Source organism: Ostrea edulis, chromosome 2 (genome assembly GCF_947568905.1).
Source record: "Ostrea edulis chromosome 2, xbOstEdul1.1, whole genome shotgun sequence".
NCBI classification, from domain to species: domain Eukaryota; kingdom Metazoa; phylum Mollusca; class Bivalvia; order Ostreida; family Ostreidae; genus Ostrea; species Ostrea edulis.
Window position 1 is genome coordinate 34,428,083 of NC_079165.1, and position 16,350 is coordinate 34,444,432.

General features: G+C 37.1%; 1 pseudogene; it reads right to left on the reverse strand.

Moving 5' to 3' along the window:
- Nucleotides 1–10,219: 10,219 nt before the first annotated feature.
- LOC125679888 (uncharacterized) lies at nt 10,220–12,411 on the reverse strand (annotated as a pseudogene).
- Between the last annotated feature and the right edge of the window lie 3,939 nt (nt 12,412–16,350).

The window sequence follows — 16,350 nt, forward strand, 5'->3', positions numbered from 1 at the left end:
TTTTGTACATTTAGGGTAAATTTTCAATGTTGAAATATGACCCCCTTCTATCTGACTGAGATATGGATTGCACAATAAACATTTTATATATTTGGGGTTAATTTCCAATGTTGAAATATGACTATATCATCTAACTGAAAATAGATTATACAGAAAACTTTTAGTACATTCGAGGGTTTTTTTCATGTTGAAATATGACCTCCAACTACCCGACTGAGATATGGATTGAAAAGAAACTTTGTGTAAAGTTGATGTCGTTTTTCAATATTAAAATATGAACCCCACCACTTGACCGAAATGTGGAATTTAAAGAAAATCTGTTATACATGTATATATATAGAACATTCTTTCAATGTTGAACTATGACCCTTACTATGGCATGTCAAAGGTTGCAATATATGATCTCTTCCATTTGTATTGCACATTTTTCATTTGTATTATGTAAATTTTTATTTGTATTGTATAATTTTCCATTTGTATTGCATATTTTCTATTCAGAATACCATGTATCCTTCTGTGTTTAGGCAACCAGAAGTGATAAAAAAAATTGATAGGTTACACGAGGAATATATTTTGGTTCCATCTGACAAAGCTTGTAACAACATTGTCTTTGTTTCTAAGGCTTATTATTACAACTGTATTATAAACGAACTTGGCATTAATTCCACTTTTGGTAATTGCACTTATACTCCAACTGGTCTTTCAAAAGACGAAATTCTTCAAAACCATGCTTCAGTTTTAGACACATTTCATATCCCAGTCAATGGGTCGAATGAATATGAGTTACCGTACTTATACTGGATTCTTAAACTTCATAAAAACCCTTACAAAAAACATACATTGCTGGATCCAGTAAGTGTTCTCCCTAGCCCCTATCATTGCTCCTCACGAAAATATTAACAGTTGAGAAGGAAAAACTTCAAACGTACTGTGCGACTACATGTGCCAGAAGTGGTGTAAATCAAATGTGGATTCTAAAACAGTCTAAAGAAGTTTTAGTAAACTTGAAATCGCAAAGCTTTTCTCAAATAAACAACATCAACATCAAAACGTATGATTTTTCACCACTTTACACGACCATTCCTCACGATAAATCAAAGACTAGACTTTTTGACATCATAGACAGTTGCTTCTTTAAAATATGGAAAACGTAAATATTCCTATCTAGTGATCAGTCATCCAAAAAATTACTTTGTTAAACACCACTCTGATTCCACAAACAAGTACTCTGAAGTTGAAATAAAAAGTATGCTTGAGTTCCTCATTAACAATATCTTTAAAGTTTTTGGTGATCAGGTCTTCCAACAGTCCTTTGGAATCCCCATGGACACGAATTGTGCTCCTTTGTTAGCTGACTTGTTTTTATATTCCTATGAAGCAGAATGTATTCAAAAACTTCTACGTGAGAAAATATTCTCTTGATGTAGCCTTCATTGCGACATTTAGATATGTCGACGAAGTATTATCTATTAACAATGATAATTTTCATTCATATGTCGATTCGATATATCCCAGTGAGCTCGAAATAAAAGACATGGCAGAGTCGTCCACTTCTACTTCTGCTTACATGGATATTTTATTGAAAGTAGATATTAACGGCAAACTAACAACTCAACTTTATGACAAATTGGATGATATCAGCATCTCCATCGTCAACTTCCCATATATATGTAGCAATATTCCATTATCACCTGCATATGGTGTTTATATCTCTCAACTGATTTGATACGCAATAGCTTGTTCTGCTTATGGTCAGTTTTTAAATCGAAGCATGCTACTGAGAAACAAGTTGATTGTGCAAGGGTTTCAATAGTCTCGTTTAAAATGAACACTTTGCACATTCTATGGTCGTTATAACGATATAGGTTGCCAATACAACTTTTCATTGGGTCAAATGCTGTCTGACGTGTTTCATACCGATTGTTAGGCCCTCTTGACACACTGATTTTGGCTACGGATAACTCCGTTTACCTGATCAAGATATAGGGCTCATGGCGGGTTTGACTGGTCGACAGGAGATGCTTACTCCTAGGCACTTAATCCCACCTCTGGTATATCCGTGGGTATGTATTTGCCCAACTCTCTATTTTGTGTTGCTTATATGAGTTGTAGTAGGAGTTGTGAGATTGATCACTGTTCGTTATATTCATCTTTCATTGTATACTTTTCCATTTGTATTGTGATATTTTTATTTGAATAGTATAATTTCCATTTGTATTGTAAAATTTAAATTTGTATTGTATCCTAGGGGTTGTTTATTTTGATTTGTTATGAAGAGTTTCATTAGTCAACGTCACTTTCAGAATTTTTTACTCATATTGAGACGTCACCAGCTGGTACTACACCAGTACCATAATTACGAGTAGATCTATCCTTAGCGCAAAGTGCTATAGCAATGGGGGTTCTTTAACGGATTTCTGCTTTTAGGGTCATATCCGAAAGACCTGTGACTCTTACTTCTAAACGCCGAGCGTTTGGCGAAGGAGAAACCACTACCTATGGTTGATGTAGTCATGGGACGAGCAGAGCTCGACCTCACGACCTGTCAAGAACCAAAGAGCTACCGCGACCGGTTCCGTGTAGGACTTATTGAACACGTTGCAAGCAATGGTGAATTCAGCGCCGGGAACACATCCCACTCCTCATAAATACGAACTTTTTATAGAAATGTTAAAAAAGCATACATGTACGTTTTATTCTGCTTTGCCCTGGACCCACTAGGAGTCTCCAGACAGCCCCCAAACACCCAGCCGTTAACTGCCTACTTTCCTTCAGAAATTTCTATATCCGCCACTGGTTAAATGTTAAACACGAGGTTGATAAGCGAATTTAGCAAATACGGTACATGTACTTTCCTGGGAAACGTGTCTCATGAACTTGCCCTCGTGTAAACCTTGAACACCTCGCGCATTTCCAAATTTGATAAACGATCATTTAATATTAATCCAATGAAATCTTTTGTAACAAACCAAAATAAAGAATCCCCCGGATATGATTACGAATTAAAAATTTTACAATGCAAATGGAAATTCTACAATTCAAATGAAAAATCATATACTACAAATGGAAAATATAGAATACAAATGGAAAGATATCCTATACAAATGGAAAATATAGAATACAAGTGAAAAATTATACAATTGATATGAAAAATATCATATATTGCAACGTTTGACGTGCAATACCCTACTGCCTGACAAAAAACTCTGTGTATATTTGGGGTTATTTTCAATGCTGAAATATGACTCAACCAATTGACCAAATATGGACTGTTCAGAAAACATTTTGTACATTTAGGGTCATTTTTCAATGTTGAACCTTGGCCCCACCTGAAATGATCTCTAAGGGTAATTCTTGCTTTTTGAGTTGCATGTCAACGAAAATCCAAATTGAACAGCTCTGGAATTCCAATTCAACACCATCGCCCCCGTCCTCGACTGACTCGCCATATATTTGGGTATAGTAAAAACATATCTAAACTGCGGTACGTATTTAATTTCAATTATTTCTGCTTGATTTGACAGTTCAACGTTTTTCTTCATGGGTTTTACAAGGCGACTCGCTTCATCTCCACCGCCATTGTACACGTCGTGTTGGCATCATGGTCGGTTCTTTTGATATTATTGAATTAACTCTAAGTAATTTAAGGGTTGCTATTCTATTCCCTACATCTACTGTAATATTTAAGCATTAATTTTGTTTATTTTTTAAACTTATCTGTAAGATCGTAATGTTTATATTTAGGCCTACTTAGCTAACCCGACAACACGTGCTGATTCATATTATTCATCTGAAAATATTGTTCAACTCGTAGAAAATATTGCGACGTACCAAATGCCCATCAAAATCGCCTTACGCTAGACCGGCACAACATCCAGCTCTTCAGTTATTGCCCACACAGAATCAGACCCCTGCAATTCCAACCCGGATTCAGCCCCGTCCGACATCAAGTCAGCCCCAAGAGGAGAACCAGACGGGCATAGAGGTGTCGGCTATCATCCAATCACAAAGGTAGCCTCCCAGCCTAATCACGGAAACCACCGCATCCACACAGCCACCGGCGACACCCTTCATTACAGGTGAAAATCCCCTTTCTTAATGCACAGCATGTTTTAAATTTTCGTAATTTTATTGATGTTTTGCTAGCATTGTTTTGATATTACCTGTCTTAATGCTATGGTAATTTCCTTGCTTGTAGGAGTTATGAGATTGATCACTGTTCGTTATCTTCACCTTGCATAATATAATTATTATGCCCCCCCCCCCGCATTTCAAGAGGGGCATAATGGTTTGCACCCGATGTCCGCTCAATATCACCATCGTAATAATATTTCATATGTTGGTTGATAACTTGGTTATGAGTAGAAGAGGACCCCTCTTGTTTTTCAGGTCAAGGGTCAATCTACTCTGGGCATAGGAAGACATTGTCTGCTCAATATCTTTAGAACCCTTTGCGTGACAGACATTAAACTTGGTATACTGGTACATCTCAAAGAGTAGATGACCCCTATTGATTTTGAGGTCACATGGTCAAGGGTCAAACTGGACATCGAAATATACTAACCACTGAATGTCTAGCAAACCCTTTGCTTGACAGACATCAAACTTGGTACACTGGTACATCATCAGGAGAAGATGACCCCTTTTGATTTTAGGTCACATGGTCAAAGGCCAATGGTCAAACTGGACATATGTATATATTGACCACTCAATGTCTACATAACCCTTTGCTTGACAGACATCAAATTTGGTACACTGGTGCATCTTGAGGAGTAGATGACCCCTTTTGATTTCAGGTCACATGGCCAAAGGTCAATGGTCAAACTGGACATAGAAATATACTGTCCAATCAATATCTTGAGAACCCTTTGCTTGACAGACATCAAATTTGGTACACCGTTACATCTTAAGGAGAAGATGACCCCTATTGATTTTGAGGTCACATGGTCAGAGGTGAATGGTTTAATTGCTTCCTAATTTTAAGAATTCTTTGCTTGATTGACACCAAATCTGGTACACTGGTACAGCATAAGGAGTAGATGACCCCCATTGATTTTTAGGTCACTTGGTCAATCCACTCCTGACATTGGAAGACATTGTCTGCTCAATATTTCGAATTGGTGATACTACTATCAATCAATTTAAATTAGTCACGTGTATACCCCTTTTCAATTTTGCACCATGGGGGGGGGGGGTATATGTTTTACAAACATCTCTTGTTATTACAAGCATTACTGATGAGCTTTGGGTTCACGTTCCTCAAGCCATCAAAGATCAAATTTGGGCAAGCAATATGTCAATTTATCTAAACTCCTCAGTTCACAATCACACAACAACCATGATATGCACAAATTTTCAATCATACAAGGTCAATTAGTTGTCGAACCCAAGGTCAAACATAACAAAATTCCCACGATTCATAACTGCATAGATGGATTTTTGATATTCGCAAGTATATATTTAGCTAGGCACCCTTCTGACATCCAGGGCATCTTAAAATATATTCATGCCATTCGCATAGCACATGGTCGCTATACTAATTCTAACCGCCTCGAGTACGATAAGCAGTTCAGGCTGATTCTGAGTTATGGCTCATGTATATATGCAATCCGAGGTTTCCTACCTGGTAACCATTCAAATCAGTTAAAAACCACATATACATTGGTATATATACATTGGTGCATTCAAATATTCATTGTTTGATTCAAAATATTGAGTGAATTATTGATTCATTGACCTCAAGTGTTACGATTATCACTTTAAAGGCCCATGACTTAAACCACACAGCATCAACTTACCAAATAAGCATAAACTCTTTTCAAACTTTCGTACCAAATATGAATTCCAGCTATGTTGGCCTCCACCAGTTGACCAGTTTATCAGCTACTAGTATATTGCTTTCTTAAGTTCCACCTAAGTATCGTTTTCAACGGCTAGGTGCGTTAGTTAAAAATTTCACTTAGAGGGCGGTATTGACAACACAAAACATTCATAGTAAGCTAAATGCTACAGGGATTCCATAGGCTGAACCCAGTAAAGCATGCCCATTTCCCTATCACTCTTCGTATACTGAACCAGTTAATATCTATCCTACCAATAATTTGTTCAAGTTCATACGAAGCCGCCATGTTTTCCACCGCATTTCAGTTGGCATGTTTTGCATTGTTGCGGGTTATTGCTAGTTATCCCGCTCCTTCACTATTGTACAATGACGTATCAATAGGCGATGTACATATTTCGTTGTTTATGACTGGCTCAAAACATCAATGCAATAGGGGTTCTACGTTGCACATTTCACTCAACTCACGAGCAGATTCATTGTTCAAGCACATGCACAACTTTTTGTCCATTAGACCAATCACGTGGCCCATTTTACTGCCACCTTAATGCTAAACCACTCACAAAATATCAACTTGCATCATTATTGCACAGGTCTATTGAATTCATCGGTCTAAATCCCCAACACGAAACTGAGGCTAGAGGCAGATGGAAATGTGAATCATGTAATTCCTATATCAGAGCCTAAAATTTAAATTTTTAAGTATACCTGTAATATTTTGTGTCCTAATTCAATACCCAAGTTTGTACGTTCCCGTACTACTGTCTGGATTATTGCCTCTTCCATTATTCATTATTCTGCCTGCCGCATATGGATCTACTACAGCACATTTTTATTGTGCGGTAAGAGTGGTATGGTGTGGAAGGAGGTGGAGCCCATTGTTGCACAAAGGGGCAAGCAAGCCTGATGTTATATTAATTAATGGGGGGCCAATATTGGTACAACGCCATTGGCTAGATTGCAAAAATTTCTGAAATTAACTATTGCCAGGATGCCTATTTACAAACTTTTCTTCCACAAACTCGGTTCATATCGTCCCAGATTCTCCCCAGGTGTTACAATATACATACGTTATCAAATATTGCAGCAGACAACGCACGTAAGAGTATTATCAAATCTTTAGCTCCATTCGTAACACCCCACAATGCCGAATACATAAAATACCTAGGTCTTCAACAATGCTCTTCCAAATTTCACAGACACAGTATGCATTGTTTGATATTGCTCAGGTTATGTCTTTAAACACCATCCGGGTTGGATTGCTCAGCATTGTCCAAAGAAACGCTAGAATATTTCCTTAACCTAACTGCTATTTGATAAGCAGTCTCCCTGTCATTGCTCGAGCAAAATTTTGCCCGCTTGTGGTGGATGTCTTCATGTACGTTAACATTTCTTATACATACATGAAGACATATGGCCGAATTTTGCTAAGCCTACCAGAGATTTTGTTTCAGACCAGGTCCGTGGCCAATAATTAGGCTTATTGACATTGAATGATTGATTGATATATTGATTGATTGGCACATTGGTGGATTGAAATATTGATTGATTGATGGAAAATATTGATTGAATTATTGATTGATTGACTCAAACATTACATGGACTATTGATGCTACAACATAACTATCCAAAAGTCGTTGTAGATCATGCATTTCATTACAGCGTGTATATGATATACATACTGATGGTTTGTATTGATATGAACATTGTCGTTGAATTGGAAATATGTTTTCATTAAGTAAAGCCATGACAAAGACTGCCATTACGTGTTATCGTTCTGTTCTGTTGAAATAATTCTTTAACAAGGGTCAAAATTTCACGCTTGGGAGGGTATCTAATTAATGGTGTGGGTCAATTTTCAACGTTGAAAAAAAAAATCAAATATCCATTGAAAAATTACCACGGTTGGTTTTCAACGGGGTCACTATTTAATGTTACACCGGCTCGAAGACTATACAGTTCAAATATTGATTTTAACCCAACGATGTGATAGTACCCAGAAGAATCTCTCGAGCTCTTGTACAAGACAGGCACTTTTTCCCTCTTAATACATGTACATTGGTATTACAACTTTTACAGCGAGTGATAGGGCAGGCCTAAACAAAATTCGTTAGATTTATCACTAATTTTTGCGAGATTGGGATATCTTCTAGTCATTCTTACAGGACAAGTAATTCTATCATGCATGCCTTTTAATGAGTCAAGGCCTTCTCAATTAAAAACAAATATTCAATAAATGTGTATCATATCAGAATAATTATGTCAAGACCTTGCCATCAAAAGCCATGTCTTTTACTCATCCACACAGAGCCTTACTGCCAATACTTTCGAATTAAAAGTCTTCACACCTTTCATAGCGAAAAGGGTTATTGGAATTTGAACCATGTTTGAATACATTTTGATTTGGTGAAAATTTTAAAAAGCCAATAACGTATTGTCTATATTCCATCTTTTTATCGACCAGTAACGTCCAGAAGGCTCCTGGTGACAATTTTGGAGCAATGAGAGTATCGACACCTTTACACATGATAATGTGATTTACAGCTCTACTAACTAAACTAATAGGTGGTACTAACCATTTATTCTCAAAACGCCAGTTCTGCGTGAAGGCATCAACTGCCTCGGATTCCGGATACCAAAATAAAGAGTTATAACCTTCTCAACTTCGTATTACGAACTCTGGCAAACTTTTACACAATGTTGATTATCTGTAATCCAAAGAAAACTTTTTTTCCACAAAGTAACTTGCCAATGATTCTAAGGCTAACTGAATACCTTTGATTTCTCTCCACGTAGAACTCTTCATTGTTTTGACCAAATGTACCGTATAAGTTTTACATTATGACCCTTGGGTCGATGCCTCTGCTGGTGGACTGTTAGTCCCCGAGGGTCTCTACAGCCAGTAGCTAAGTACTTCGTTACTAGCTTGAAAATACGGATGTATATTTAATTGCTGTGATAAAATTTAGAAATTCATTTCAAAATTAAGGATTATCTCCCTCACGCATAGCTCTTATCCTTAGACGAATTTCACTCCACTTTTTTGGCACACTTCCCCCCCCCCCCCTAAATAGCTCTAAAACTTCATTGTTATCTCGGATTTCAAACATTTCGGTTGAGCATCACTGAAGAGACATTATTTGTCGAAATGCACATCTGGTGCATCAAAATTGGTACCGTATAAGTTTTACATTGATTCATGTTTTTACCAAGCTTTATGAATATTTTACGTTTACTTCTACAACCGCAGTGTCGATTGCATCTGAAAACACTAGAGTAACAGGTGAAGAATCCCGAACGAATCTTTTTTTTTTATTTAAAATTCTGAGTCCAAAACTGCAATTCTAATTTTGCTGCTTTTGGAAATAAAAGACATAAAGAAACAATCCAAGTGATTTCTGCCTTCAATCGCTAAATACGTTCTAGTATATCTGGTCATTAAAATTATCACGTTACCAACAACTGGTGACATAGAAATGACTTTCCGCACCGCCTTGGAAAATTGTTGTTAAATTAGGAAGTCTGTCAATAAAAAATTTGATCAATGCATTAGTGTCTGCAATTCCATTCTGTGGTATACTAAGAGAAAATAACTACGAGTCCCACACCAAGCCTAGCCAATCTAAACATTGAGTAGGCTAAAAAATATACTTATCAGTATTAATTAGCAAACCTTTTTGAACTAGGGTTTCTTGCACAAAATTAGATGCGTTAAGGCAAGTATGTAAATCTTCACCATATCCCAGACCGTCTTCGAGATGTATCTTAAGCACTTTTCTGAAGATTTAGGGTGCTGATGTCCAACCGAAAGGTAAAATCAATAGAACTCTAAGCAAAATAAGCAAGTTGCTTTTCACAGATGTTTGTGATGATAGCCTGATTTCAAATCGAATTTAAACGATAATAATCTTTTCAAATAAAATGGTGCAATATTCCAGTCTTTGAAAATTATTCTCTTTTTTCGACATAATGATTTACTTCGCTCAAGTCTAGTATAAGTCTCTTTTTACCATACCCTTTATTTTCAGCAACACTGAGTGGGCTGACCACGAACAGCTGGAAAGGAACTTCTTGCACACAGCCGCTTTTTAATAGACTGATTTACAAACTGTTCAATTTTGATAAAAAAAAAATTATGTTTTCATTGGAGGAGGTAGTGTTACAAACGGTACAACGTAACCATTTTTATAGCATCTACCTTGTAGTATAAACTGATTTGCACCCACAGATTTCAAAAACTGGAGATGTGTAAACAAACTTTCTCTGACCACTTTACCAATGCCTGGTGAATTTTCCAAAAATGCAACTTGCTGTATAATTAATTTCAACTGGGCATTATAGACAGAATCACATGAAAAGTATACATACTGATCATCGGAACTACTGCGTTGATGTGTTTGCGCTGGATTTGCCCGATTTTTATGGGACGGTACACAATGACTTCCAATGTCTGAGCTTGTTACAGTTGTTACAGTCTGATGGAATTCTCATGGGCACGAATTGTGCTCCTTTGTTAGCTGACCTGTTCTTATATTCTTATGAAGCAGAATTTATTCAAAAACTTCTACGTGAGAAGAAATTTTTTTTTGCTATGGCCTTCAATTCTACAATTAGATATATCACCGATGTATTATCTATTAACACATTTCATTCATGTGTCGATTCGATATATCCCTGTGAACTCGAAACAAATGACACCACAGAATCGTCCACTTCTGAATCATCGGAAACCCACGGTTGATTACGCTTCGTTCCTCTCTCTATCACCCGTGGTCCATTCATTCTTACTCACTCGTTCTGATGAATAAATATTTAAAAATATAGCCAAATCAAAGTAATCGTTATAGTAACGGAACTCTTCTGTTTTTAAAGGTAGCATTAACTTAACTTTGCTATCATAACAATTGTATACCGAAATTGGGCTGAAAGCGTCTTGTTGATTGGACAAATTCGCTCAGGGTGTACTATGAGCGTCCAATCAAATTGCCTCATTAATTATTCATGAGAACGAGCGAGTAGGAATGAATGGACCCACAGGTGATGGAAAAAGGAACAAAGCGTAATCAACCGTTGTTTCCGACGATACCGCTTCTGCTTCGTACTTAGTTATTTTACTGGAAATAGATATTAACGGCAAACTAACAACTCAACATTATGACAAACGGGGTTATTTCAGCTTCTCCATCGTCAACTTCCCATATTTATGTAGCAATATTCCATTATCAACTGCATATGGTGTTTATATCTCTCAACTGATTCGATATGCAAGAATTTGTTCTGCTTATGGTCAGTTTTTAAATCGAGACAGGCTACTAATAAACAAGTTGATGATGCATGGGTTTCAACAGTCTCGTTTGAAATCAGCATTTCGCAAATTCTATGGTCGTTATTACGATCTAGTTTGCCAACACAACCTATCATTGGGTCAAATACTGTCCGACGTGTTTCATACCGAATGTTAGACCGTTCTTGGCACACTGATTTTGACTACGGATAACTCCGTTTACCCGATCAAGATATAGGGCTCACGGCCGGTGTGACCGGTCATCAGGGGAAGCTTACTCCTCCTAGGCACCTAATCCCATCTCTGATATATCCAGGGGTCCGTGTTTGCCCAACTCTCTATTTTGTATTATGAGATTGGTCACTGTTCGTTATCTTCACCTTTCATATAGGGGCTTCTGCGCGTTTGTTGGGAGGAAAAGAAAGATTAGCAGGGCCGTAAATTAACCTTCAATTTGGAGGAGGCAGGAAAATAGGCGGGGGTCTGGGGGCCGCCCAGGCCCCCAGACGCTGAGCACATTTTGTGCACACTGAACACGTTTCGTGTAAAATCCTTGATTCTAGGGCCTTCTAAGATGTTACTTGACTAACTCATTCTAAAAGAAAGATTTGGAATGCTTTTTAAGGGAGGTATCATGTTCTTAGTTATTGGAAACAACATAAATTCTAATGAACTTTAAATTTTAATTTTTTTTGGCTCAAAAGTTGGAGGAGGCAGCTGCCTCCTCCGCCTCCATGTAATTTACGGCCCTGATTAGAAGCCGTCCTGCCATCAGATGCAATGGAAGTGGCGACTGGAAGTTTCGTGTATGGTTGGAAACGGCGTTTGTTTTCTTTATTACCCGCATGGCGCGATTATTGGCTTGACGTAGACGTTTTTCATCCTCTGAATTCGATGCCAAGTCATCGCTTTCATTATTCGCGCACTGTAGACCACCCCGCTGGCGACTTGTTCATAATCCTGATCAGCTTTTGTTTGATTTCGAAAACTTACTAATAAGCCCAGCTATAATGCCTGGGGAAGAAGAATCTTAGACACTCTTTCGCAGTGTCTTTAAATCAATCAAAAGCTCTGCGTTAAAGTTGAAATGAATTTTGTTGCCTTCGTTTATAAACTTGACAACTCTTTTTTAATAGTTTTGGTAAGATTTTTCTATACCATTTCCAAAACATGAAGGTTCCACATTTAGAGACCCTAGATTTAGAATGGGTCTCTGATCACAGGGAGAATCCTCTGGAGAGTCTTCGTCCCGATAAGGAGCAAGAAAATCTGTTTCTCCTCGAGACATCTGAATTTTTGGGAGTTGTTGATCGTAGAGAAGCGGAACATCGAATGCCTTAAAATGTCCTATACCTGGACACAGATATACTACCTATTCCGCGCGAGTTCATTCAACTATCCATAACCAAACAACCCATCGAAAACTTTATACTAAAAATGTTTCTGAACATGAATCGAATATGCAGATGAACATGAATCTGAAAAGAATATGAAACTAATGCATCCCGATCCCGATGCTTAAAACATGAAATTGTTTAATCCCTTAAAATTGTAAATAAATGGATGATATTTCAATTACTTATTTAGCAATCTACTTTTTAGATTTTGTTAGCTAATAGAGTAGTATGTAAATTACTGATACAAGTCTTATAAATATTCGTTATTCTAAACCAACGCTCTACAAAATATAAATTTGTTCTTCGAACTCCCAAACTGGCACAAAAGTAGTCATGATTAGATAGTGTCAGGATTTTTTCAGGCGACCTTGACCTAGTGCTACATGGGACGGATGTGTTTGAATAGACATGACATCTCCCCATGGCCCGTATTTCTTCAAGGCATTGTCTGAAAATATATACCTCCTCGGCACTTGATCCCAATTCTTGTATATATCTAAGGGTCCATATTCGTCCTATATGGCATACATATTCAAGAGTGGAGCAAACACAGGCCTCTAGACATGCCAAAGATGGGATCAGGGGCCTAGGAGGAGGCCACAGTAAGGAAGATATAGTAAATAACAGACAGCAGGTTGACACAAAAAAGTACTGGGGTAGTATATTAGGTATACTTCAAAATCTGCGTATCAAAAGGACATTTGCTTTTCGCCCATATTTGAATAAATGAAGTGACAGAAATGTTTCAGATATCAAACGGTTATTTGCAATATATTTTTGTTATCTAAACCCGTAAGGATAACATTTTCAGTGATTTTTATTTTTGCTATATTCTACACAACATTCTGTACGACAAACATAATTTAGTGTTTGTTAGAGCTGAGTTGGCACGTACAGATTGTACGAAAGAATTGGCTTGTTGGTACACAAACTTCCTCCACAGCAAAATGTGCACTCGAAATATTCTGCCCTAAAAGTTGCAGGATTATATCCGGAACATTCTTGTCTGTCTGAGGTTTGAACCTACCATTGAGTTATACATTCTTTCTCGGTTGCACATCTGAAATATAAAGTTGTAGAAATTAAGAACAAGCACATTCGTATTACTGTCTGGCAGCTACATATGTCTGGTGTCCATCATTTCGTTTTTTGGCAACCACCTTTCATACGTTATTTATTAGCTTTAGTGATTGACTAATTGATAACTCTCAAACACACAAGTAGCCGTCAGATATGAAAGATGAATGATTTTTAGCAACCAGATAATTTGCTGGCATCAACAATGATAGGTCTTCATCTATTGTTAGATGTAAAACTTATACAGTACAAATTTTGATGCACCAGACGCGCATTTCGACAAATAATGTCTCTTCAGTGATGCTCAAACTTAAATATTGAAAATCCGAAATAACAGTAAACTTGTAAGAAGTATAAAAAAAAACAACAGAGTGCCAAAGACTGGAGTCAAATTCGTCTAAGGATCAGAGCTATGCATGAGGAGATAATCCTTAATTTTGAAATGAATATCTAAATTTTATCACAGCAATTAGATATACAAGACTTATATTTTTGTAGAAGCAAAAGTATCTGAATTTTAACCAATGAAAGGTACAGATAACAAACAGTGATCAATCTCATAACTCCTACAAGCAATGCAAAATAAATAGTTGGGCAAACACGGACCCCTGTACACACCAGAGGTGGGATCAGGTGCCTAGGTGTGTAAGCATCCCCTGTCGACCGGTCACATCCGCTGTGCTCTATCTTGATCAGGTAAATGGAGGTATCCGTAGTCAAAATCAGTGTGCAAGGTACGTCCTAACAATCGGTATGAAACACGTCAGACAGCATTTGGCCCACTGATAGGTCGTATTGGCAAACTAGATTATTATAACGCCCATAAAATTTGCGAAATGCTGACTTTAAACGAGACTGTTGAAACCCCTGCAAGATCAACTTGTTTGTCAGCAGCCTGCCTCGATTTAAAAACTAACAATACGCAAAACAACCTCTTGCGTATCGAATCGGTTGAGAGATATATATAAACACCACATGCAGGTGATAATGGAAAATTACGACATAGATGTGAGAAGATGACGATGGAGAAGCTGAATTCATCCCGTTTATCATAAAGTTGAGTTGTTAGTTTGCCGTTAATATCTATTTCCAATAAAATATCTAAGTAGACGACTCTGTGGCGTCTTTTATTTCGAGTTCACAGGGATATATCGAATCGACATACGAATGAAATTATTATTGTTAATAGATAAAACGTCGTCGATATATCTAAATGTCGCATTGAAGGCCACAGCAAAATATTTTCTTCTTCTCGTGTATCGCGCTCAAAATAACACGGCCTCTCACCTCTGTACGACGCGAATTCGAATCCCGCTCGCGCCGGTAAGTGAGAAAGTTTCCCAGTTTACTTTCGGAAAGTCGGTGGTCTCTTCCCAGGTACATTGTATCTGGGTTCCCTCTTCCACCAATAAAAACTGGGCGCCACCAGATAACTGAAAAATTGTTGAGTATGGTGGAAAACATCAATCAATCTCACGTAGAAGTTTTTGAATAAATTCTGCTTTGTAAAAATATAAAAACAGGTCAACTAACAAAGGAGCACAATTCGTGTCCATGGGATTTTCAACAGACTGTTGGAAGACCTAATAACCAAAGACTACGAAGATATTGTCAATGAGGAACTCATACTCTTTATTTCAACTTCAGAATACTTGTGCGTGGAATCAGAGTGGTGTTTAACAAAGTAAATTTTTGGATGACTGATCACCAGATATGAATATTTCTACTTTCCATTTTTGTTGAAGAAGAAACTGTCTAATGATGTCAAAAAGTTTAGTCTTTAATTTATCGTGAGGAATGGTCGTGTAAAGTGTTGAAAAGTCATACGTTTTGGTGTTGTTGATTTGAGAAAAGCTTTGCGATTTCAAGTTTACTAAAACTTCTTTGGACTGTTTTAGAATCAACATTTCATTTGCACCATTTCGGGCATATGTAGTGGCACAGTACGTATAAAGTTTCTCCTTTACAGCTGTTAATATTTTCGTGAGGAGCAAAGATAGAGGCTTAGTAGAGCACTTACTAAATTCAGCAATGTTTGTAAGAATAATTGTGAAGTTTAGGAATCCAGTATAGGTACGGTAACTCATATCCATCCGACCCATTGACTGGTGTATTAAATGTGTCTAAAATTTCATCTTTTGAAGGGGCAGTTGGAGTAAAAGTACGATTACCCAAAGTGGAATTAAAGCCACGTTCGTTTAAAATACAGTGGTAATAATAAGCCTTACAAAGGCAATGTTGTTATGCAACTAGTACAAGTTTTGTCAGCTGGATTCAAAACATATTAATCATGTAACGTATCTCACTCTTTTATCACTTCTGGTTTACTAAACACACGATAGATGGTACGAACTTTTGTTTTGATGTGTCTAATGCGGGGTTTTAATATTCTTCTCATACTTTTAATCCATTCTGACAGTATATCAAGTTCTTCTTTTTTATATTTAGCCCATTGTTTGGCTTAATCTTCTACAGACTTCATAATAGAGATGAAGTTTTGTCGCCAATTGAAAGACTGAGGTTCTCTGTACTTAGGACCTTTTAGAATAAATGATTTGAGGTCCTCATTTTCAACTATATCAACATCATCAGTAAAGACATGTCCAACTGGACTATAGTTGAAAGAAGATGGACAACAAGAACACGTAGGTGGATTAAGTATAAGATCCCTATCTAGGCACTGCAAAGTTTGTTTATATTTAAAACGTTTAAAATTTTGGATGCAAAGGTAGAAGTATATTTGTAGGAAATAC